The sequence below is a fragment of the Apium graveolens genome, chromosome 4 (genome assembly GCF_009905375.1).
Source record: "Apium graveolens cultivar Ventura chromosome 4, ASM990537v1, whole genome shotgun sequence".
In the NCBI taxonomy this organism is placed as follows: domain Eukaryota; kingdom Viridiplantae; phylum Streptophyta; class Magnoliopsida; order Apiales; family Apiaceae; genus Apium; species Apium graveolens.
In genome coordinates, this window is record NC_133650.1 from 235,821,763 (window position 1) to 235,847,418 (window position 25,656).

The 25,656-nt window shown below is 39.2% G+C and overlaps 2 long non-coding RNA genes across 2 annotated transcripts; both read right to left on the reverse strand.

The window, feature by feature from the left end:
* Positions 1-22,623: 22,623 nt before the first annotated feature.
* On the reverse strand, positions 22,624-23,545 carry LOC141717061 (uncharacterized). Its single transcript, XR_012573506.1, has 2 exons — positions 23,022-23,545; positions 22,624-22,913 (listed from the first exon to the last, which is right to left on the reverse strand). It is a non-coding gene; the product is annotated as an uncharacterized LOC141717061 (long non-coding RNA).
* An 856-nt stretch (positions 23,546-24,401) lies between these two features.
* LOC141720699 (uncharacterized) lies at positions 24,402-25,323 on the reverse strand. Its single transcript, XR_012574486.1, has 2 exons — positions 24,800-25,323; positions 24,402-24,691 (listed from the first exon to the last, which is right to left on the reverse strand). It is a non-coding gene; the product is annotated as an uncharacterized LOC141720699 (long non-coding RNA).
* Between the last annotated feature and the right edge of the window lie 333 nt (positions 25,324-25,656).

The window sequence follows — 25,656 nt, forward strand, 5'->3', positions numbered from 1 at the left end:
AAGTTCTTTTATTCAACTCTCGGCTCCGACTTTTTCCTGGGAAGTTGAAATCAAGGTGGTCTGGACCTTTTATTGTCAAAACTGTGTTTCCACATGGAGCGGTGGAAATTTTTGAGAATGATCTGGACCAAGCATTCAAGGTTAATGGTCAGCGGTTGAAGCACTACTATGGGGACATGGCAAACCGAGAAGTGGTTAGTGCCATTTTGTTGACTACTTGAGAAGGGTACGAAACGTCAAGCTAATGACGAAAAACAAGCGATGCGTGGGAGGCAACCCATGAATTGTTGTTACAGGAACCCTTAGAAGTTAATAACCTATCCAAAAACACAAAAAAAATCAGAAAACAGGGGCTGAAAAAAAAATTCCAGTGACCCCCTGAGCGCCCGCTCAGCTTTGCTGAGCGGCCGCGCAGCAAGCTGAGCGCCCGCTCAGCTTTGCTGAGCGACCGCGCAGCAACCTGAGCGCCCGCTCAGTTTTGTTGAGCGACCGCTCAGGGGTCGAGTACCAGAATTTTTTTTATAGTTCAGAAAAAAAAAAAAAAAGAAACACAAAAAACAGTTTTAGCCCATAAACCCACGATTTGTTACCAATACCCCATCATTTTACCCCTTAATTCCCAAACCCTAATCTAATCCACACCCTATATATACATACACCTATCCTACATATCTCCCACAAACTTCCTACACTTAAACCCTCTCACAAACATCAAAAATCAGTTCTTACACACTTTTATTCACGAATCAATGGTACCCAAGAGAGCACGCACTATTGACAGCAGCAGCACAGTTCCTACTGCTGATTCATCGAGGGGTACTGCTGCAAGGCCTCGGTTAACTGACAGAGCCGCGGAGGAGGAGTACACTAGGCTGTTGGGGAAGCCGATTCTGAGGGAGAGGGGGTTTTTACCATCGGGGAGGGATGGTGAGTTGCTGCCCATGATTGCAGAGAAGGGGTGGATAGCTTTTTGTGAGTCACCCGAAGCGGTACCGATGAGCGTTGTTCGCGAATTCTACGCGAACGCGAAGGCCGAAAAGAATGTGTTTTCTGTGGTCCGAGGGCTGACGGTTGATTATCATCCTGTGGCGATTCGCCGTGTGATTGGACAGCGAGAAAGGAAGCCCGAGGAGGACAACTGGAATGAAAAGACTGCTGAGGATTTTGACTTGGATTTGATTTGTGCGACTCTCTGTCGACCGGGCACAGTTTGGACCTGCAGGACCGGCACTAATGAGTATCGTCACTTTCCGGCGATCGCCATGAACAGGTATGCCCGTGCATGGAATGCATTTATTTGTGCTAATATTTTGCCTTCTTCGCATGCACACGAGGTCACAGTTGAGAGAGCACAGTTGTTGTGGGGAATTCTGAATGAGGAATACTATGTGGACCTTGGTGAGTTTATCTACCAAGGAATTCTGAAGTTTTTGAGGGGAGCGAAGCATATGAACATCCCTTATGCATCTACGGTTACGAAGCTATGCCGAGCAGTGGGAGTAAACTTGCCGGCTCATGAGCAGTTGCAGTTGCCAGCAGCTCCGATTGATTCTGGCACTCTGAATGGGATGCAGGAGTGGACCGGTGGTGAGCCTGAGGAGCATGGGCTGGGTTATCGTCTTCCAGGAGGGCGTCCAGCACGAGGTGCTACTATGGCTAGGCCAGGGCGTGATGAGGCTGGTTCTTCGAGAGCTCAGGAGGGTGCTGGGATGGTTGATGCCCAGTATAGGAGGCTTTCACGGCGGATGGATGCCTTGTATGAGACGCAGAGCAGGTTTGCTCAGGAGCTCACCTTTGCGTTAGGGACTGCTTTTCGAGGCCTTGGAGCTGATATCCAGTGGCCAGTTTTTGGTGAGGACTCTGCATACCCGCCGCCTGATACTCCACCCACTGAGGGTGATGATGATGATGATGATGACTCCGAGTAGGTATACCCTGTGTTCCTTTCTACTACTTTCACTGAGGACAGTGAAGATTTTTAGTTTGGGGGTGGTAGTTAAGGAATATTGTGTGTGTGTCATATAGTTGCATATTCATGATAGTGTATTTCATATAGTTGTATAATTTATGCCATATAGTTTTTTTTTTGTTATGAATGTCATGTAGCTCATGCATTTACCATGATCCCTTTTGCAATGATTTATCGACTGAATTGTGATATTGATGTGAGTGTAGTGATAGCATTAAAGTGATATTAAGTTGTGTAGGTTGATATGCATGCTAGAAGCAATTGTAAGTCCACTAAGTCTTAGAGAATGCGTAAGGGCTAGATTGTTGTTATGATTTGGTTGTTTTCAAGGTCAATCTATTTATTATGCTTAGAATTCGATTATAGGTTCTTAGTGATAAAGGCATGAAAAAGAAAAAATTTTGGAAAAAAATATGGAAGTTGTTGCTAGTTGTGGCTAGGCGTCAAATGGCTAGTAGCCGGCTCGCATATGGTGCGAGTAGTCTAGGGTTGAGCAAGATGGAGCGAAACGCACTTGCTCAGAAGTTATTAAAAAAAATTAAAATTAAAAAAAAAAAAATTAGTTTATGCATAATTGATCAAGAGTGTGCTCTTTGGTATTCGAGTTATTAAGTTCTTAGGGGACTTTGTGCCTAGTGACCTAAGGCTTTTATAGTCTGGGATCCGCTAACCTAACGCTCGTTACATGGATACCATTGTAGTGTTGTATATCACTTTGTGCATAGAATTTTTATTCTTTGTATAATCGTAGGCTTGCCTTGAGGATAGTCTAGTCATAGTAATTGGTCTAGTTCTGAAGCATATCTGTTAAGCATTTGCACACACCACGTTCTGGCTGTATGTCCGTTTGCATGAGTTATTGATCTTTAGTTGTCTAACTGCATTCGTTAAGATGTGGCAATTTGGTTGGTTAATTGTAGTAAGGGGGATCGCTGCATTTTCATATAGATTGCATTCATGCATGTTTTTATTTGTTTTTGAGTCTGTGACGCTTGAGGACAAGCATCGATTTAAGTTTGGGGGTGTGATAAGTGGCATTTTATACCACTTAGAACGTCTTAAAATGGCTTAAATTGGTGTTTTGAAATCAAGTATTTTGTGTATTTGATGCGTTTTTCTAGTGTTTATGCATTTCAGGGTTTTAGTTGCATTTCGGGAGAGGAATCATCAAGAATAAGCCTTGGCATGTGTTCACCATTGCGAGATGAAAGAAACGGGCAGATTACGGCGAAGAAACGGAGCGAAATCAGAATTTTTCCAGTAAAGGTCTGAGTGCCCGCTCAGCATTGCTGAGCGGCCGCGCAGCAAGCTGAGCGCCCGCTCAGCTATGCTGAGCGGCCGCGCAGGGTCGGGAAAAAAGACAATTTATTTTAGGACTTCTACTTCTGTTTGGTTTCCACTTCTATGTAATCTGAGTTTTATGGGATTATTATTTAAGTAGATTTGAGACGTTTTCACAAGTGTGGATTGAAGAAGATTGTGTTTTACGCAAGGAGCGAAGGAGATAAGGAAGAAGACCGATTTAGCACACCGCAACGAAGAGGAAGCATATATTCTTGTGATTCTTGTTTCGTTGTAATGTTGGATGCTAGTTTTCTTACTTTGAACTTATTTACTCTTGTGACGTACTCTGTTTTAATATAATTAGTTTAGTTATTATTTTCTTGTGTTTGTTTATCATGATTTCATATGAACCCATGATGACGATAAGTGCTATTATGGGCTAATCGTGATCATGGGGTTGCAACGGATTTATTATGGAATTCTTTATTTAATTGTTTAATACTTTAGTGTGTGATGATTGCATGATATCTAGTATTGGTTGTGCTTATTCGTCTTATGTGCGTCGCGAATATATAAGATAGGGTGTTAATCTCTTGTGAAGCGACGGTGAATCTTGAGATTTAGAACTTGCCATGCTAGCATAGGTTCATGTACGTTGTGCATGATTAGTGGGTAACTCTAACAGTTTTATTTGCCCTATGTAATCAAAAGGAATAACTTGTGCTTAAATTGTTGTGTTGTCAATTTCTGTAGACATATAGGAACTCAATATAATTGATGACTATTCAACTTCTATCTTAATTGTGGATGTTTGGTAGAATGGTATTAGTACAATGAAAGTTGGCTTTTATCAGTTTCATGTTATTCGATTAATATCATCATTGTCACATGCTAAAGGTAATAACAATGGCTATAGAAGGAGGTAATAATGAAGTTGTGATCTCATGAGTGTTTTATTATTGATAGATTGAAGTGTTAGTTAAGTGGTTAATTAAGTAGTTAATTGTAGTTAATATTTAATCAACAATTTTAAGTGTAAGTATCTTAACATTGAGAAGTAATCATACATTGGTGAGTGAGTTTAATTAGACAATAATTCAGTCTGAGTCTCTGTGGGAACGAACTAGAAAGTATTCTATATTACTTGCGAACGCGTATACTTGCGTGAATATTAGCGCGTATTTTCGCCCTAACAAACCTACAATTATTGAAGCTTTGACAGCTCCACCTCAACCTGAAGACACTGTTCAAGACACAGTGATCACACCTAATATCTCTCCATTCAAAGAAACTGCCTCAGTTGGAGATTCAGGGTTAAGTCCTGAAATTGATATTCACAGGTTGAATATTCCAACTGTTTTGTATCTGGAAGCACCACCAGCAAAAGAGACAACTCCACCTGTTTCTCCAATACTAAATGCTGAAATTCCTACTACACCAATTCTGGATTTAGAACCTGAAGATCAGAATTTGGAAACAGAAGCTCCAGAATCTCCTTCAGTTACACACCCTCTGGTGTTATCAGAAGATGATGAGACTTTATCAAATTCTGGAGACAATGCTTCAGCAAGTGCTCCATTCAATGCTCCAATTCTTAGCAAGGAGGCACTGCTTAAATTTGTTGAAGAAGATGCTCCAGTTCCATGGGCGGAGACCTTTAGAGGAGTTGAATGGACAAAGAAGTGGAATGAACCTGACTTCATTCCCAGCTTAACTGTTCTGACAAATCATGTTGCAAAAGCTGATGAGTTGCTGATAAATTCTGATTTCAAAACACAACTTAAAGTCACTGCTCTCAGTACTAAAACTCTTCAAGGTCTACACTCCAAGACTCATAAAAAGGTTGATAAACTTCAGGAAACAGCTGATAATCTAGACCTGATGCTCAAACTAGACAAGAATAGGTTTATCAGACCAAATCAAGAAAAAGTGGAGGTTATTGAGCTTGTTCAAGAAAAGCAGCAGGCCCAACTGGATGAGGTATTACAGAATCAAGCCTCTCAACAAACACAGCTCAATAAAATCCAATCTTTAGTGGAACTCCTTCTTTCTCTACTCCTGACAAATGATGCCAAAAAGGGGGAGAAGGTAGTTAAGTCCAAATGCTCACCAATCAAGACACTGAAGAAAAAGGATGATCATGGTGATGACCAGGGAAACTTTGATAAGAGTAGAGGTCACAGTCAAGGAGAGCAATGGAGCAGGATTCTTTTTCAACAGATAGGTTCTCATCAGAGATTGTCTGGTTCTACTCAAAGGAGGGATAATGAAGGAAAGAAGCCTACAAATCAGGATGTTTCTTTATTGATCACAAATTCTGATGATCAAGTTCTGACAATTACTTCTGATGTAATGATTCAAGCTGGAAACCAAGGTTCACAGAAGTTTTTGCAGACTCTGAAATTCAAGGGAAAGAAAGAAACATTCTTTTACAAGGATCCCAAAATTCAAACTATTGATGCAGAACTGGCCAAGAGACTATTCCTTAAGGATAATCCAGGAGTGGATTTAGAGGAATTAAGAGAAGAAGAAGCTAAATTTGCTGCTTAGAAGAGCAAACCAAAGTCAAAAGCTTCTGATGTTAAAAAGCCACGAAGGCCAAAAGAAACGGGGATTGTGATAAAAAAAAAAGATCTGCCATAGAGATTCCTAGATCAAGTACTAGATCTCAAACTATTACTGATCCCAAAGACAATGGAAAAGAAAAAGTTGGGGAGACAGTCAAGAAACGGAAAATGAAGATTCCTCAAATTCTGATGGATCCTGTGTGCAAGATGGTTCAAGTATTTGATGATGCTGCTGTAGAAGATGAAACTGTTGAAACTCTGAAAAGAAGAAAGGTGACAGAAAAATCTAAGACAACCTTTGACATAGCTCAAGTTGTTCAAAGTGAAGAAGTTCAGAACTTGACAAATCCTGAAGAAATTTCAGAATAGCAAGCTACAAAAGAATCTGCAAATCCTGAACAAGTCGTCAAGACATCAACCTCTGACAGAGCTCAAGTTGATTTGGGAAAGATGACAATTGTTGATAAAAATAAGCTGCAATGAAACAAAGCTACTCCAGTGGAATCTAAGACCAATCTAATGTTGAATCAACTTGCAACATTTGGGTTAAAATCCAAGCAAGCTAGAGACAAGTCTGGATTAGGTTCCGACAAAGAAAAGATACAAACAGGAGTAGAAGTTACTCTCAGAAATCCTTTCATTTTGACAGACAAACCATATGAAAAAATCAAACAAAAGCACCTTGACAAAGTGCTGTCTGCTCAAATTGTCATGGATACTCATGATGAATCAGAAGTTAAAGAAAAATTGATCCTGTTTCTCAATGATGGAAGAACTTACAGACTAGCAGATTCTGATGTGCTAAAGAAGTCTGTTAAAGAGCTTCAACATATTCACTACCTTCTGGAAGTAAAATCTGATGTTACAAAAAGGTGGTCAGATTATATTTTGAAGGCTATAAGAGATCTTCTCAGAATTTCTGGGTCAAAAGATTTTGAATACATTCCAAAAATTACTGAAGATGATGGAAGAGAAATTCCTATGAGGAAGAATTCTGCTAAGGTAGAAGTAATTCTGAAAGGAAGATGCTTATGCTATAATGAAGACTCTTCACATCCCAGAGTTATCAGACTTGGAGATGGACTTGAAAGAACATCAATTCCTGTACTCAGAGCAGCCATTTATCGGATTGGTAATAATGAAGATGAAGAACTGATGCAAGTCAAAGCATAGTTAGTTGAAGTTCTGAGAAATGCTGAGGACAAGTTGGAAACAGACTTTACAAGGAATCACTTTAGATTTAGATTGATCCAGTGATATTGGTAAAGCTACATGTACTGTAAGTTGTATTTAGCTGTTTTAAATAATATCTCATTGCATTTGTACTTAAATATTTTTGACATCATCAAATCTATTAACTTGTATATTTTTCATAATTTACAAGTTGGGGGAGATTGTTAGATATATTTGTGATGTCATGTCTTACTGAAGACAGGAAGTTATCAGAACTTAAGGAGTCAGAACTTATATCAGGACTTAAGTGCGGATACACTGCAGGGATGAAAAGCGGCTGATTTACTTGAGAGCATCTGGATTAAACAAGTAAAGATATGCATGAAGAATTGGACAGCTATAGGACTGCAGTAGATAATCTCTGATTGATATATTCTAGAAAACAGAATCATTATCATATCAATTGGTAGTTATCTTGTAATTATATAATATATAAACACAGCTTAGGGTTTACACTATAAGTGTTATTATTCATGAGAATATTATTCATTGTAACCCTAGCAGCTCTTAGTGATATCATACATCACTGAGAGAGTAGATTAACCTACTATAACAGAGTTTGATATATTGAATAAACATGTTTTTTGTTACATATTTGTGTTCATAATCGAATTGATTGTAGATACTATATTCAACCCCCTTCTATAGTATCATTGAGGCCTAACACAGCTTGTCGTTAAGTTCAAATATATACTGTCAGCACGCTGACACTCGATATGCAATACAGAAAATAAATAACAACAGGTAAATAACACAAAGAGTTTTAGCTAGGTTCAATAAATATCTCCCTTTATCCCATGTTTCTGATAGCATCTTGCTGATAACACATGTTCCCTTGAGTAAATTGCTCTCTAAACCCTATACCAAACCTGTATAGCCTTCTCTAGAAATCTAACTCCCTGAACCCTTCTTATCCAAGCTCAACTACTCAACAACAAAAAGTTTACACCTTGAACAATACAAGTTCTAATGGAAATTACAACCGAAATTATGAACTCTATGAATATAGATTTACGTGATCAAACTATAGCTTAAAAAAAAGAATATTCAATGAATGCAAGTTATATTTTCTCAGATGGTATAGTGTATACTTTCATGGATCAACCTCAAAAGCAAGTATACCTGAGTGCCATTATAGATTAAGTTAACATTCGATTAAACCCACAACTACCGATCTTGACCAAGTCTCGCGAAAAGTTTGTTTTTAAATTTAAATATTAAAGTAATCTAGCAATACATTCAAACTAAAGATAAGATAGATATAAAAAGAGTTTAAAAGTATTATCTTTAGTTTAAATAATACCAATCTTGAAGTAAGTTGTTTCGGATAAGAAAACGATTAAAAATAATTAACTAGAAAATAGAAAAATGATTTTGGATAAAACATTTGAATATCCGAGGAGTTCTCATATAGATAAACACGTTAAATATATTATAGAGTCCTTATAAAATTTATTCTTGTTGAGTCTCCTTCTAAACCGCAAATCTGGTTTATCCTGAAAACCTGCCGACTATAGAACAAGATTAGTAACAGTTGTATAAATTACATAAAACTTAGTGAGATATGAATAAAATAAATTGTAGCTAACTAAAAGTGTAATCATCAAAATTATGAGGATATTAACATCTTCCATGCTTACTTTATAACCGGTTATTACATTGTTGAAGTTAAAGTAACCAACAATCATATACCATATTCAATAACTTTATATTGAGAGTAACTATAACCTTATATTTATATTTAGAGTCCACCTTGGATAAATTATTTAATCTCAATATTAATGTTTCCGCTATATATAATTAAATATATAATAATATATAATAAATGTTTGAAATAAATTTGAAGACATATTTAGAGTAAGAATTAGAGATAAAATAATAATTTGAAGTAAAAAAAAGTAAAAAATTGTAGATAAAAATGTTATAAAATAAAATTATAGTCGGAGATGACTTAAGTAAGTATATCAATTTTAAAAGAGTAAAATTAGTAAAGAGTAAAATCATAATTGTATAACCTTAAAAATATTAAATTGTATTAGTTTTATTTTCCTAGTTTGTTGATAAATTATATATTTTTCTTTTTGCCAAAATATTATGCATTTCATCAAAAATATTTAATCCAGCTTGGACAAACCCCAAAATTGGTGATACGATCAGGTTGACAAACAAATAACCGAGCAAAATGAATAGCCATTTTGTTTTCAGATCGCTTAACATACAAAATATAAATATTATTTAAATTGAAAAAAATTACAATATTTTCCTAAAAAATCCATCCTACCCCATCTCCAAAATCAGTAGCATCACAATTGACCTTCACACTATTAGTTGTAATCCAATGTTCAGAAGTGATTGGAGATGCCATTATAATATGAACAATCTTCCGTTGTAAAAGGTGAGTTTTTGCAATTTTCACCACTGATTCAGACTCGATGCGAGCTTTTAAGATTTTCCAAACACCAATTGAATCATTCTCAGTATATTAGTCATGAATACTTCCTAGGATATTCATTCAGAATTATAGAAAAATTGGCCATAATATAAAATGAAGATGGTAGTAACAATTATAGATTATTCTCAATATTATAAAATGATGATTTTAGCTTATAATATTATAATATAAGGATATAATATACTTTTTATCTAGTTTGGTTTAGAATTATAACTTATATTAGTTAAAACAAAGTTTTAGTATGATCTAAAATTGGTTTAAGATTTAGGAGCAAATTTTAAATTTTAAGTATAAGATGGTTGTTAAAACTAAAAAGTTATATCTGAAGGTATAAAATATATTTCACATTTTACCCTATTTGTATATGTTATGGATAAAAAACCAAGGTTATTATTTGCTGTATTTAATACTAAGATTCGGGAGCTCAAGGCCTTTAATGGCTGCTCTCGTGTTTCGTGACTCAATCTGCCTTTACGAGATGCCTACGTATCTCTGTGAATTAGAGAATCAAGCCAAAAAACGTAGTTCTGATTGGTGGGGGTGAGACCCCTTATATAGATATTGGTAGTCCTTGAATTGGACTTGGTATAGGAGACTTGGTGGGCAAGTCTCATAATTAGAATGGACTTTGGAGTCCTAGATAGTAGGAAACTGATCCCTTATCCTTTTAGGTCCCCTTGAGGCTTATCTATAAGGATTTATATCCTTATCAGGACTCTTCTCAACAGCTGATTTTTCCCTTATTAATTAATTACGAAATTAATTAATAATCAGGGCTTTTGGGCCTTTTTTATTCCACCAGGCCTGATCTGGTCCATCAGGCTTAACCTCTCTGGTCTGAATATCATACATCTTCTTATTGGGTCCAGCAGCCCATTATTAATAAAATCAGGATTTATTTATCCCTATCATTTGCCCCCCAACTTTTGGGAAACATTGATTAGGTTTCGCAGAAGTTAAGTCTATTTATTCCCTTACAGGGTTTCGTTCTAGCGTAAAGTGTGGAGCGACCTACACGTTTACAACGAATTTTTTCCTTTTATTCAGGAATTATTTTGATTTCCAGGAATTTTTCCCTTATTTCTGGGATTTTTCTCTAATTTCTGGATTTCTCCCTAATTTTTCTGGGATTTTTCCTTATTTTCTGGATTTTTCCCTAATTTTTCTGGGATTTTTCCTTATTTTCTGGAATTTTCCCTAATTTTTCTGGGATTTTTCCTTATTTTCTGGAATTTTCCCTAATTTTTAGCTTCTATTTTGAGCCCTTCGACTAGGATTTCGACCAGAATCCTAGTCGAAATTTCGACCTGGATCCTGGTCGAAAATTCTTTGGTTTTCTTGATTCCTGGTCGAAGAATTTCGACTAGGATCCACGACCTGGATTTCGACCAGGATCCTAGTCGAAATTCGACCTGGAATTTTAATCCTTATTTCTGTAAAATGCTTGGCTAATTCGACCTCATTCCTAGTCGAAGTTTCGACCTCAATTCAGTTCTATTTTTTCCGCTTTTTTCGTGAGTCTAGTCGAAAAATTTCGAGCAGGGATCACGACCTGGATTTCGACCTGAATCCTGGTCTTTTTTCTCCGTTATTTTCGGGTGTCTGCTCGAAAGTTTTTGAGCAGGATTCACGACCTGGATTTCGACCTGAATCCTGGTCTTTTTTCTCCGTTATTTTCGGGTGTCTGCTCGAAAGTTTTTGAGCAGGATTCACGACCTGGATTTCGACCTGAATTCTGGTCTTACATCTTTTTATTTGGGCCTTACATTTTTAAGGCTAAAACTGAATTTTCCAAATCCTAATTGGATTTGGGCCTGGATTTCTCTATTGGGCTTTATCAAATATTACTGGGCCTCTTTATTGGGCTTTATCAAATATTACTGGGCCTCTTTATTGGGCTTTATCAAATATTACTGGGCCTCTTTATTGGGCTTTATCAAATATTACTGGGCCTCTTTATTGGGCTTTATCACACCCTGTTTAGAATGCCCTAGAATTCCTAGGAATATTCTGGAAGATGCTTTTTCCTGGGCCTTTTCTCATGGGCCTTTGTTCTTAATGGGCTTTTTGTCCCTTCAACTTCTTTTTCCTCCTATATAAAGGAATGAGGAAAGGTCATTACTCCTCACTTCCTCATTTCTTTGTTTTCTTCTTCATTCTCCTGCTAAGATTCTCAGAGCAATAACAGCAAGTCGGAGCTCAAAGCCTTTCTCAGGAGTGCTTTTTCAGGTAAGATTTCTCCCTTTGTTTTTTGTGTTCATTTTTCCATTGTGTGCCATTTTAAGATAGCCTATTTACGTGCCTCATACCTTTTTCAGATGGCTGACAAAAGAATGACTCGTTTGGCCAAGATGAACGTGGCTAGAAAGTCCAACGATTTTCCTATTCGATCGAGGTATACTTCCTTAATCGACATGATCAACACTCGAGGGGACGAGTATCCGTCTGATGCGCATCTGGACGCACACGATCATATCAGCGCCTTACGGGATCCCAAGGAGCTGGAAAAGTTGAGCAGCTGCTTTAAAATCAAGGAGCCTTTTAAGCTGGTTCTTGCGGGTCCGGCCGACAGGGCCTGTCAGTGGAAGAAGGACGCGCTATGCGTCTATAGGGATACTCTGAGGGCAGGTATTAGACTCCCTTTTCATCCATTCATTACTTTGCTACTGGCTGATGTGGGCATCAGCCCTTGCCAACTTCCCCCTAATTCCTGGAGGTTGATTCTGTGTTATCTGTCGCAATGCGCCAAGCACAACGTCCCTACATCTGTTGCTGTCTTCAGGAAGATTTTTCAGTTTAAAAACAGCCCTGATAAAAGTCCGGGTTGGGTTTCTATCAATCAGCGCCCCACTATCCCCCATATCGTAAATGGGAAGTCCATCCCTGACAACAACTTGGGGTGGAAGAAAGATTTTTTGTTTGTTATTTGGGAAGGTGGAGATTGGGGCTCCCTGTTTCGATCATCCTTTGGGCTGGCCGTAGACGGGAGCCCGAATGACATAACTTTGTCTGAGGAGGAAGCTAGAGGTTTCAACCTCCTTACGCAAGACAACGGCACTTCCCATTGTTGGGACCTTATCCGGGAGACCGTCCTGGTAGAACGCGGCCTTTCGCCCGTTAATAAGAAAAGTAAGTTCCCTTTCTTATCTCCTTTATTTCCTGCACTTTTATTTCATTGATTTTCAACTGACTTTGTTTCTCGCAGTGGCTGAGAAGATTGAGGAGGCTACCAAGCCGAAGGACCTGGAGACAACCAGGATGAAGAGGGCCGGGAAGATCTTTAAGGACCCTCGACTGGGTGACCGCTTCCCGGAGTTCCTTCTTCAGGCGACGGAGCCAGATGAGGAAGGCCCCAGCCAAGTTCTGCGCACCAAGCAGAGGCCAAGTGCCTACTTTCAACCTGCTTGGGGGATCCGGGGCAAGGACTCAATTGTGGGCAGCACGGCCCTGTCCAAGGAATGGTCTAAGCATTCCATTTCCCCGGTGGATTATCAAGATTTTGTCCTCCAACAGGACTTGGAGGGGAATGAGCTGTTTGGAGCCCAAGCTCTGGCGACGGTACGTACTTTACTTATGCCTTTTACACTTTTCTTTTCATGCTTCTTTTTTAAACTTTTGCTATTTCTCTCGCAGGCTAACGCCCATTTTCAAGGGGCAATTCACCAAGCCAAGGCTTGGAAAGTTGGCCTGGAAGATGCCAACAAGAAGTTGGAGGAGGCCAATCAAAAAATCGAGGCCCTTGAAGCTCAATTGGCCTCTTCCACTTCTGAGCTGGAGACGGCCCGGGCTGAAAATGTCATCTTGAAGGCGCAGAAGGAAAAAGCCTTTGATGGCTGGATGGACACTCAAGAATTCAAAGACTTAATGGTGGAGCATGACGCCCTTCTTCATCCTGTTAGCTACAAGGAAGGCTGGGATGCTGCTGTGGAGGCCATTCAGGATGAGTTTCCCGAGGTCCTTGAGCAGTCGCCCTTTCCTTGCCCAGTGCGGGTTCCAGAGCTTGGAGGTGTTACTGAAAAGCTTGCTGGTATGATTAAGGATGGAGAGGAGGAAGATTCCTCCGAGGAGGAACTCGAGCCTGTCGCTAAGAAGGCCAGGGTGGAAGAAACTCCCAAAGCAGCGCCTCAACAGCCATCATCTCCTGCTGAGGGAACTTCTACAGGGACTTCGGAGGGGACGACCGAGACGTCCGAAGAAACGACTGAAACTTCTGAAGAGACTTCGGATAGTGATTCTGAGGAATCTCAGCCTTCCAAGGCCTAGCTTTTTGTATATCTTCTTTTTGAACTTTATTTATATCAAAACTTGTTACCCTTCGGGGTTATATTTTATATGTTGCTTTTCTTGCCTCTTTCTGTTTTATCTTTACAATCTTAATACGCATTTGAACTTTAAACATCCCTGGATTGAAATAATTTCAAACTCTTTAATATGAAGTCTGGTTTTTCAAAACCTTACATAGCATGGGTTCGACCCTAATTAATAATAACTAGACAATGTAAATTCTACAGGAATATAAAATCCTACGCAAGCAAAGCTTCCAGGTGCTTTTAAACCTACTTGTCACGATGACAAGTGAGAATCGTACTTCGCCTATCTTACACGTAGTAAACCTTCAGGTTTTGTGCGTGCCAGGTCCTCGGGACTTCAAAACCATCCATAGTTTCCAGTTTGTAGGTTCCTCTACCTTGAACACTCTTGACTCTGTACGGCCCTTCCCAATTTGGGGCAAGCTTCCCTTTTTGTCCTACACCAGATGCTTCTATCTTTCTCAAGACTAGGTCACCTTGTTTGAAAAACCTCTCTTTAACCCTTAGGTTGTAGTAGAATGAAGCCTTTTTCTGATATTCTACTATCTTTGCGTGTGCTTTATCTCGCACTTCATCGATTAAATCCAGGGCTAACTTCTGCCCTTCCTCATTTTCTTTTTCATCAAAAGCCTGAATCCTTGGAGAAGAATGTGATATCTCCACGGGAACTACTGCTTCCGCCCCATATGCCAACATGAAAGGAGTTGCATCTGTCGTGACTCTACACGTAGTCCTGTAGGCCCATAATATTGGAAGTATCTCATCTACCCAATTATTTCTTGACTTCTCGATCCTCTTCTTTAATCCATCCAGGATTATTCGATTTGCAACTTCTGCTTGCCCATTGGCTTGTGGGTGAGCCACAGAGGTGAACCGTAACTCAATTTCATTTTCTTCACAGTACTTCTTAAATTCCTCGTTGTTGAATTGCGTTCCATTGTCAGTGACGAGGATACGGGGAATTCCATATCGGCACATAATGTTTTCCCACAGGAATTGTGCAACCTGCTTAGTTGTGATTTTGGCCAAAGGTTTGGCTTCGATCCACTTAGTGAAATAATCAATGGCTACAATCAGAAACTTCCTTTGTGCCGTGGCCATAGGAAAAGGCCCTAGAATATCCATCCCCCACATGGCAAAGGGAATAGGCGAGTTGATAGAGGTCAGCATCTCAGGGGGTTGTCTAACAATTGGTGCATGCTTCTGACAGCGGTCACACTTCTTTACATATTCTTTGGCATCAGCCATCATTTCTGGCCAATAGAAGCCTAAACGAGTTATCTTATGAGCCAAGGCCCTGCCCCCCAAGTGTTGTCCACAAATACCTTCATGCACTTCCTCAAGAGCTAAGTGTGCCTCATCGGGCCTGAGACACCTCAAGTAAGGAACCACGAAAGATCTTTTATACAGAATCCCATCTATCAAAGAGTACCTTAGTGCTCTAACAGTTAACTTCCGTGCCTCAATTGCATCGCTTGGCAACCAACCGGTCTGAATGTGAGCCTTGATGGGATCAATCCATGACGTCCCCAAGCCTACGGGAGCCACAAGCTTAACATCTATGCTTCGTGTCTTCAAAACACGGAAGTACACACTTCCTGAACTTTCTTCAATCTCAGATGAAGCAAACTTTGATAGCGCATCTGCTTTAGCATTTTCTTCCCTTGGAATGTGTTCAACATGGCATTCATTAAATTGGGTCATCACAGCCCTTACTAGGCGAACATACTTAGCCATCGTATCATCCCTTGCTTCAAATTCTCCCTTTACCTGGGATATGATCAACTTCGAGTCTCCACGGACCTTTAAGTTTTTGACTCTAAGTGTCCCAGCTAGACCAAGGCCAGCAATCAGGGCTTCATACTCTGCCTCATTGTTTGTGGTTGGGAAGTCTAGCTTCATGGCATACTCAATTAAGAATCCATCAGGGCTTTGCAAAACCAACCCTGCTCCACTGGAATTTGTTTTTGATGCTCCATCAAAATAGAGAACCCAATATTCTTTCTCCTTGTCCCCATTGTCGACTCCCTTGTCTTGAGGTATGGTATCTTCCTGCCCCCCGACTTCTTGGTTGGGTATGGTACATTCCACCACGAAGTCAGCTAGTGCCTGGGCTTTTATGGCCATACGTGGCTTATACTTGAGATCGAACTCTCCCAATTCTATTGCCCACTTAATCAGTCTCCCACTTGCCTTGGGACTGTGAATGATATTTCTCAGTGGCTGATTTGTTAGCACTTCAATTTGGTGAGCTTGAAAATAAGGACGCAGCTTTCTTGAAGCCATTACCAAGGCTAAAGCGAATTTCTCAATGGCTGAATAATTCAACTCAGCACCATGTAAAATTTTGCTGACATAGTATACGGGTTTCTGGACTTTCAGTTCCTCCTTAACCAACACCGCGCTCAAGGCGCTTTCTGAAACAGCCAAGTACAAGAATAACACTTCACCCAGAAATGGCTTGGCCAACAACGGGGCCTGGCCCATATACTTCTTTAACTCTTCAAATGCCTTCTGATTTTCCTCACTCCATACAAAGTCTTTAATGTTCTTTAATGACTTGAAGAATGACAAGCACTTGTCTCCTGACTTGGAGATGAATCGTCCTAGCGCAGCAACCCTTCCTGTGAGTTTCTGAACATCCTTGACAGTTTTTGGGGGTTCCATGTCCAGGATTGCCTTTATTTTATCGGGGTTAGCCTCAATTCCCCTCTTTGAGACCATCAATCCCAAGAATTTTCCAGATCCTACTCCGAAAGCACACTTCGTGGGATTCAACATCATCTTGTGGTACCTCAGGACCTCAAAAGCTTCCCTTAAATGGGCTATATGATCAGTCTTTACTAGACTCTTGACTAACATGTCATCAACATAGACTTCCATAGTCTTACCAATAAGATCCTTAAAAATTCTATTCACCAACCTTTGATAGGTGGCTCCTGCATTCTTGAGACCAAACGCCATAACAAGATAACAATAAACGCCAAAGTCAGTGATAAATGATACCTTTGGAATGTCATCCTTATGCATTTTGATCTGATTGTATCCGCTAAACCCATCCATGAAACTCAGCATCTCATGTCCAGCGGTGGCATCAATCAAAGTATCAATTCTAGGCAGCGGAAAACAGTCTTTGGGGCATGCATCATTCAGATCGGTGAAGTCTATACACATCCTCCACTTTCCATTAGCCTTCTTCACCATTACAGGGTTTGCTAACCACTCCGGAAATTGAATCTCCTCAATGAAACCAGCCTCTAAGAGCTTTTCCACTTCCTGCTTTATAGCCTCTTGTCTTTCCGGGGCAAAATTTCTTTTCTTTTGTTTCACTGTCTTCCGGCTTGGATCCACGTTTAACTTGTGGGTAATTAACTCCGGGTCTATGCCTGGCATATCAGCTGCTGACCATGCAAACACATCACTATTTTCTTGCAAAAATTTCACTAACTTCCCTCCAAGGGGCTCCTCTAATGTAGCTCCAATGAAAGTCATCCTCTCAGGATTCTTGGGATCTAAAGGAACCGAAACCAATTCTTCTGCTGGCCTTCCTCTATTCTCATCATTTTCTCGAACATCCATATCTTCAATAGGAAGAACCTGCCCCCCGACTCCATCTGCCCTCAAAGAGGCCACATAACAGCTTCTAGCCATTTTTTGATCTCCTCTCTCTTCTCCAATCCCGTTTCGGGTGGGAAACTTCATGACTGAATGGTAGGAAGAGGGGACCGCCTTGAAGGTATGTATCCCTGTTCTCCCCATGATAGCATTATAAGTTGAACTAGCCTTTACCACCACAAAATCCAGCATCTGCGTTGCTTGCCTTGGCTCCGTACCTATGGTGGTTGGCAATTTAATTATCCCTTCCACAGGACATTCTACTCCAGCAAATCCATATATCGGCATGTCGGTTGGTGTCAACTGGGAGTCGTTATACCCCATCCTTAGAAAGGTGTCGTGGAGCAAGATATCCACAGAAGCACCATTATCCACAAGGACCCTCTTAACCGGGCTATTTCCTATTATCGGCGTTATGACCAGCGAGTCGTCATGAGGAAACTTCACACCCTCTAGGTCGGAATCATCAAAAGCCAATGTTACTTCTGTCCTGGCCCTCTTCGGGGCTTCTCCAACAATATGCATAACCTCTCTAGTATATGCCTTTCTGGAATTTTTGGACAATCCAGCAGCAGTTGGACCTCCAAAGATCGTGTTTATCACAGGCCCTCGAGGTCTCGGCCCTCCATAAATGGTGTTTATAACTGGTCCTCTAGGTTGGGGATTCCGCCCCTGATCATCTTGGTCCCTCCTACGATCTTCAAAGTTCTTCCTTCCATTATTATTTCTGTCCCCTCCATCTCCAGTATACTTGTTCAATCTTCCTTTTCGAATCAAAAACTCAATTTCATCTTTCAACTGCCTACACTCATCGGTGTCATGGCCAACATCTTTGTGAAACCTGCAATACTTGCCCTTATCTAGCTTGGCGGGATCAGCCTTCAAGGACTTAGGCCAGCGAACATCTCTATCTTTCTCAATCTCCATCAAAATCTGACTTCTGGGAGCATTCAGCTTAGCGTATTCAGTAAACTTTTGCCCAGGTCCTCCCTTCTTGGGGGTTGAATCAGGGTTTTGTTCGGTTCTAGGATATTTGTCCTTAGCGATATACTCCAAATCAGTTTTTCGTTTCTTGCCTCCAGTGGGCTCATTACTTACTACGGTCTTCCTCATACTTTCTTCAACCTTGATATACTTCCCTGCCCTCTCTTGGAGCTGCAACATGCTCTCAGGGGGTCGTTTGGCCAAAGACATCTTGAAAAACTCATCCCTAGTTCCTTGTTGCAGTGCTATCATGGCTACCTTATCATCAAGGTCTGGGACTTTTAAAGCCTCCTTTGTAAAACGATTTAGGTAATCTCTTAAGGATTCTTTAGCTCCCTGCACAAGACTCATAAGAGATGCTGAACTTTTCTCATGGACTCTTCCACTGATGAATTGCTTAATAAAAGCCTGACTTAATTCTCTGAATGATCCAATAGAATTTGGGGGTAGGCGACTGTACCATCTTTGAGCCATACCCGACAGGGTTTGAGGGAAGGCCCGACATTTTATAGCATCATTCACGGGTTGCAGCAGTAGTGCATTAGAGAATGTCCTAACATGATTAGCGGGGTCTCCCGTGCCATCATAGGCTTTGATAGTGGGCATCTTGAATTTCCTTGAGATATGGGCATTCATTATCTCTTCTGTGAAGGGTGGAGTTGGATCATCAGGATCTCCAAGGGGAAGGAGATTGCTTGGATCAGTTCTTGGGACAGCAGCCCTTCTTCTTACCGGACCATCCAGGTCTATGATAGGAGGAGGATTTCTCCCCCTAGGTGGTATGTGGGTTCTGGTGGCTTGGTGAGCCTCCAAGTCACGCCTCAGCCTTTGGATTTCAGCCTCATGAGCCCTGATCTTTTCCTGCACTTCTTGGGGATGGGGTGCTTTGGGGGCGTTGCCTTCCATCGGCCATTGGCTCTTTTCCAGGACGCCTCCTTCTCGGGGCCACTTCATCATCCGAAGATTCGGAATCTCTCTCAGTGTATGGACCAGAAAATTCCCGATGCTCAGGGATAGGATCCAAACCTCGTATATAGGGGGGCGACCGCCCTCGTGCTTCACTTCGCCCAGCATATCCGCTTCCTCCAACCTCAGGGTGAAGGGGCATCCCATAAGGGGGGTTAGTAGTAACAACAGTTGAATATTCATACCCGACGGGTCGAGAATTCACAGGTATATGTACTTGTTGAACTTGAGGATTCGTACCTTGAATAGTCGGGGGAGTTGTCCCTTGTGGCTGAGGTTGAGTTGCCCCTGTCTGGGCTTCCCCCTGAGTAGATGCATAAGTTGAATGGGGAGGAACCTCCACGGTTGATGAAATCACCTGGGTTGTCCCTGATGGTGTTCCCTCCTCCAGAGTGCTGGTTGTTCTCCGTGTTCTCGCCATGGTTGTTGTTCCGAATTTCCCACAGACGGCGCCAAATGTTATGGATAAAAAACCAAGGTTATTATTTGCTGTATTTAATACTAAGATTCGGGAGCTCAAGGCTTTTAATGGCTGCTCTCGTGTTTCGTGACTCAATCTGCCTTTACGAGATGCCTACGTATCTCTGTGAATTAGAGAATCAAGCCAAAAAACGTAGTTCTGATTGGTGGGGGTGAGACCCCTTATATAGATGTTGGTAGTCCTTGAATTGGACTTGGTATAGGAGACTTGGTGGGCAAGTCTCATAATTAGAATGGACTTTGGAGTCCTAGATAGTAGGAAACTGATCCCTTATCCTTTTAGGTCCCCTTGAGGCTTATCTATAAGGATTTATATCCTTATCAGGACTCTTCTCAACAGCTGATTTTTCCCTTATTAATTAATTACGAAATTAATTAATAATCAGGGCTTTTGGGCCTTTTTTATTCCACCAGGCCTGATCTGGTCCATCAGGCTTAACCTCTCTGGTCTGAATATCATACATCTTCTTATTGGGTCCAGCAGCCCATTATTAATAAAATCAGGATTTATTTATCCCTATCAGTATAGTATTTATCTTTTTGAAAATTTAATAATGTGTATTTTAACAAAAACTGATTATGTGCTGGAATTTAAGTTTTCACGTGTTTCTTTTAAAAAATTTCTTATCACACTATTATTTTTGCAAAAACTAAATTTTTTCGAAAATCTAATGATGTATTGCAATTTAAGTTTTTATTTATTTCTTTCAAAAAATATTATATCAATTTTAACTTTGTAAGTCAGAGTGGATGTTAAGTTTAAGTTTTTAGGTGGAACTAAGTTAAATAACAATTAACTTTATTTTGTGTATTTTTTGTGAATAGGTATATATATTAAAAGATTTTATCTTTATATTTACAAACAATATAAATTAAGTTAAACTAATTTTTATTTTAAGATATATGTTAGTTAAGAGTTTTTAGGCTAATAATTTAATATTGTTTTTATTTACAAGTACAAGTTTGGTTTTTAAAGTTGTAGAGGTAGGGTTCTATATGTTTGATATTTTAAGACTTATTATTTAATTTATAATTTTTTTAGATTGTATGTAGATGTTCCGTTTTAAGATATATAGGTAGATTTTTGTGTTTTAAGACGTTTCATTTTATTTAAAATTGTAAGTAGGTGTCTCTGTTGTAAGATTTTTTTTTTTTATCGTAGGTAACCCGCAGCCGCTACCCTTCGGGTGCGCACTGGGTAAACCCTACTAATATTCTAATTATCTAGACTTATAATTATCTATACTAATAATTACCTATACTAATGATGGTATATACCAAATAATATTCTGTTTTCTGAACACTTCTGAAAATAAAACAATTAGCCTTTTTAAGTACTTGGACATGAAATTTGTACTTCCACGTTTTCAATCATATAATTTAGTAATAATACTAGTACAAAGTGCAATAGATTTATGAACTTCATATATACACGCGTATACGTATTTGTTGTGCGTGATTCAACATACAATATTGTTTTGAAATGTATATTACATGTGGTAATCTTGATAATACTCTATAAAATGAGAAAACTTTTAGTTCCAATTAACCTTTTTTTTCGAGTATTCGTAATTCTTTAAAAGTACCTTAGAACAAATTCAAATTTGAATAAACAAAAATGAGAAGTTCGAGAGTCATTGAAGCCAAACTGAACTGAAACAAATATGGATATTCGAACTCCGTTCAAATTCGAGTAAAATGTATTACGCTTAATTCAAGAAATTGCCAAAACGGCACAACTTTTATAATATACGTCCTAATTAGCACCCCACAAAAATGGCCCTGCCTAGCACTGACGTTACCTTTATTTTTGCTGCAATTTACATTATTTCGGCAGAGAATCTGTAGAAACCAAAAGCCCACGGGAAATCAAATCATAGCCCAATTACACAACATAGTGTCTCAAGTTACCTTTACCAGTACTTCACGTCTTCACGAGAATTCCTCCATCTCTCACACAATATACATGAAAAGCTTAATAAATTTATGTGTTTTGAGATGAGTACCCAGATGAGTACCCAGACGTGCAGAGGCAACGCTGGTAAGAGTTGCGTTTTCAGTTTTGACGAAAGCTATACTTACGTTTTTATGGCAGACTTATCTCCATATCTCTGTTTTGGAAAGCAAATCAACGAATTCTTGAAAACACAATCTTTATTCACGGTGTACCGTTAACGCAGGCTGTATATGCATTACCTTTGTGCCATTGAGGAGCCATTTTTTCCCTTGTGCTTCAGGAACTTTAACCTAAAATTGTGCTATTTTGGCCCATCACCCGCTTAATTTGAATCCAAACCACACCGAGCAGTTATAATTTGATTATAATTCGAGTTGGTATAATCAGGGTGAAGGACAAATTTAGCATATTTCTACACAAAATTGACAAAAATAACCAATTTCTGAAAAGTTGGACAACTTTGGCCGATGGGATACCCAACTGTAGTATCCACTTTATATAAGATACCCAACTGGCAGTGGAGTATCCCATATATGAAATACCCAACTACCAGTGGAGTATCTTATACAAATTGGGATACCAAACTGACAGTGGAGTATTCAATCGGCCAAAATTGTCCACTTTTTTCAGAATGACTATTTTTGTTAATTTTTTTCAAAAATCAGCTATTTTTGTCATTTTTTTCGTATAATCATACTATTCGACTTGGTTGCACCCTTCTTCAGGAGAAGGCATACCAAAGAACCAGAGTGCACCAGGAAACAATAGTTACGTCAAAACTTAGAATCTAAAACTGCTTAGAAGGATAGCTGGAAAAGGCACCATAATATAATTCCATACAAAGGTAACCTATCCATGTACGCATAGATCAAGCTCGAATACTTGTAAAAATATAGCAAACCAAAGACATCATCTTCCAAATTTATGAGCATGAACTCAGAATTAGGGACTTTAAGCGCATGCATCAATTTATTAGTTTAACATAAATCAGGACTTTGGTTCATCTTTCTTCACAAACTCATCAACATCACCAACTCCTGGCCCAGGAGGAATCTTTCCTGGATAATTAGTCGTCGAAGAATCTGATCCAATCATGCTGTGAAAGAAAAAAAGGGGTACTCATCTAGCAATTTTCTATACAAGCATAACCAGACAATGACTGTAACCAATAGTCAAAATAATCAGAAACCAAATATAAGTTCACCTGTTGTCCACGATCACCAAAGAACGAAGCTCACAATTCGCAAAACTGTGCAATATGTAGTCATAAGTTATTTATAAAGCAGCATAAAAAGATGTGTGCATGTTTACTTCTCCTACCTCAGCTCCATTAGACACTAACGAAGCTTTTGTCAACTTTCAACTTTTCGTAATAAAACTGCAACATGTCTCTATACAGTGTGTAGAATATTAATATTGGTACTTATTATCTTGTGACCTAAACTGAACTTGTTTTACATGATAACCGATGAAGTACAAACAAAAATTAAGTTGTTAGACCAACGTAACTTGAGTTCTCAGTTTCAAACTTCACACTCCAGTAAAGCGACTATTTTTTTACAGGGTAAAATGAGTGAAACAAGCAAAATTTAGTACTGCATGTCATTTAATTAATGGTTGCATGCACAATATCTGAAGATATGTCACACTTATATGTCCAGCTAGACTAGCGTTTCACGGAGACTTTTTTTACCGTATTTCCTAGTTAATTTTATAGGACCTCCCAAGTTGTGCATGTCTTCACGTCTTCACGAGAATTCCTCCATCTCTCACACAATATACATGAAAAGCTTAATAAATTTATGCGTTTTGAGATGAGTACCCAGATGAGTACCCAGACGTGCAGAGGCAACGCTGGTAAGAGTTGCGTTTTCAGTTTTGACGAAAGCTATACTTACGTTTTTATGGCAGACTTATCTCCATATCTCTGTTTTGGAAAGCAAATCAACGAATTCTTGAAAACACAATCTTTATTCACGGTGTACCGTTAACGCAGGCTGTATATGCATTACCTTTGTGCCATTGAGGAGCCATTTTTTCCCTTGTGCTTCAGGAACTTTAACCTAAAATTGTGCTATTTTGGCCCATCACCCGCTTAATTTGAATCCAAACCACACCGAGCAGTTATAATTTGATTATAATTCGAGTTGGTATAATCAGGGTGAAGGACAAATTTAGCATATTTCTACACAAAATTGACAAAAATAACCAATTTCTGAAAAGTTGGACAACTTTGGCCGATGGGATACCCAACTGTCAGTGGAGTATCCACTTTATATAAGATACCCAACTGGCAGTGGAGCATCCCATATATGAAATACCCAACTACCAGTGGAGTATCTTATACAAATTGGGATACCAAACTGACAGTGGAGTATTCAATCGGCCAAAATTGTCCACTTTTTTCAGAATGACTATTTTTGTTAAATTTTTTCAAAAATCAGCTATTTTTGTCATTTTTTCGTATAATCATACTATTCGACTTGGTTGCACCCTTCTTCAGGAGAAGGCATACCAAAGAACCAGAGTGCACCAGGAAACAATAGTTACGTCAAAACTTAGAATCTAAAACTGCTTAGAAGGATAGCTGGAAAAGGCACCATAATATAATTCCATACAAAGGTAACCTATCCATGTACGCATAGATCAAGCTCGAATACTTGTAAAAATATAGCAAACCAAAGACATCATCTTCCAAATTTATGAGCATGAACTCAGAATTAGGGACTTTAAGCGCATGCATCAATTTATTAGTTTAACATAAATCAGGACTTTGGTTCATCTTTCTTCACAAACTCATCAACATCACCAACTCCTGGCCCAGGAGGAATCTTTCCTGGATAATTAGTCGTCGAAGAATCTGATCCAATCATGCTGTGAAAGAAAAAAAGGGGTACTCATCTAGCAATTTTCTATACAAGCATAACCAGACAATGACTGTAACCAATAGTCAAAATAATCAGAAACCAAATATAAGTTCACCTGTTGTCCACGATCACCAAAGAACGAAGCTCACAATTCGCAAAACTGTGCAATATGTAGTCATAAGTTATTTATAAAGCAGCATAAAAAGATGTGTGCATGTTTACTTCTCCTACCTCAGCTCCATTAGACACTAACGAAGCTTTTGTCAACTTTCAACTTTTCGTAATAAAACTGCAACATGTCTCTATACAGTGTGTAGAATATTAATATTGGTACTTATTATCTTGTGACCTAAACTGAACTTGTTTTACATGATAACCGATGAAGTACAAACAAAAATTAAGTTGTTAGACCAACGTAACTTGAGTTCTCAGTTTCAAACTTCACACTCCAGTAAAGCGACTATTTTTTTACAGGGTAAAATGAGTGAAACAAGCAAAATTTAGTACTGCATGTCATTTAATTAATGGTTGCATGCACAATATCTGAAGATATGTCACACTTATATGTCCAGCTAGACTAGCGTTTCACGGAGACTTTTTTTACCGTATTTCCTAGTTAATTTTATAGGACCTCCCAAGTTGTGCATGTCTTCACGTCTTCACGAGAATTCCTCCATCTCTCACACAATATACATGAAAAGCTTAATAAATTTATGCGTTTTGAGATGAGTACCCAGATGAGTACCCAGACGTGCAGAGGCAACGCTGGTAAGAGTTGCGTTTTCAGTTTTGACGAAAGCTATACTTACGTTTTTATGGCAGACTTATCTCCATATCTCTGTTTTGGAAAGCAAATCAACGAATTCTTGAAAACACAATCTTTATTCACGGTGTACCGTTAACGCAGGCTGTATATGCATTACCTTTGTGCCATTGAGGAGCCATTTTTTCCCTTGTGCTTCAGGAACTTTA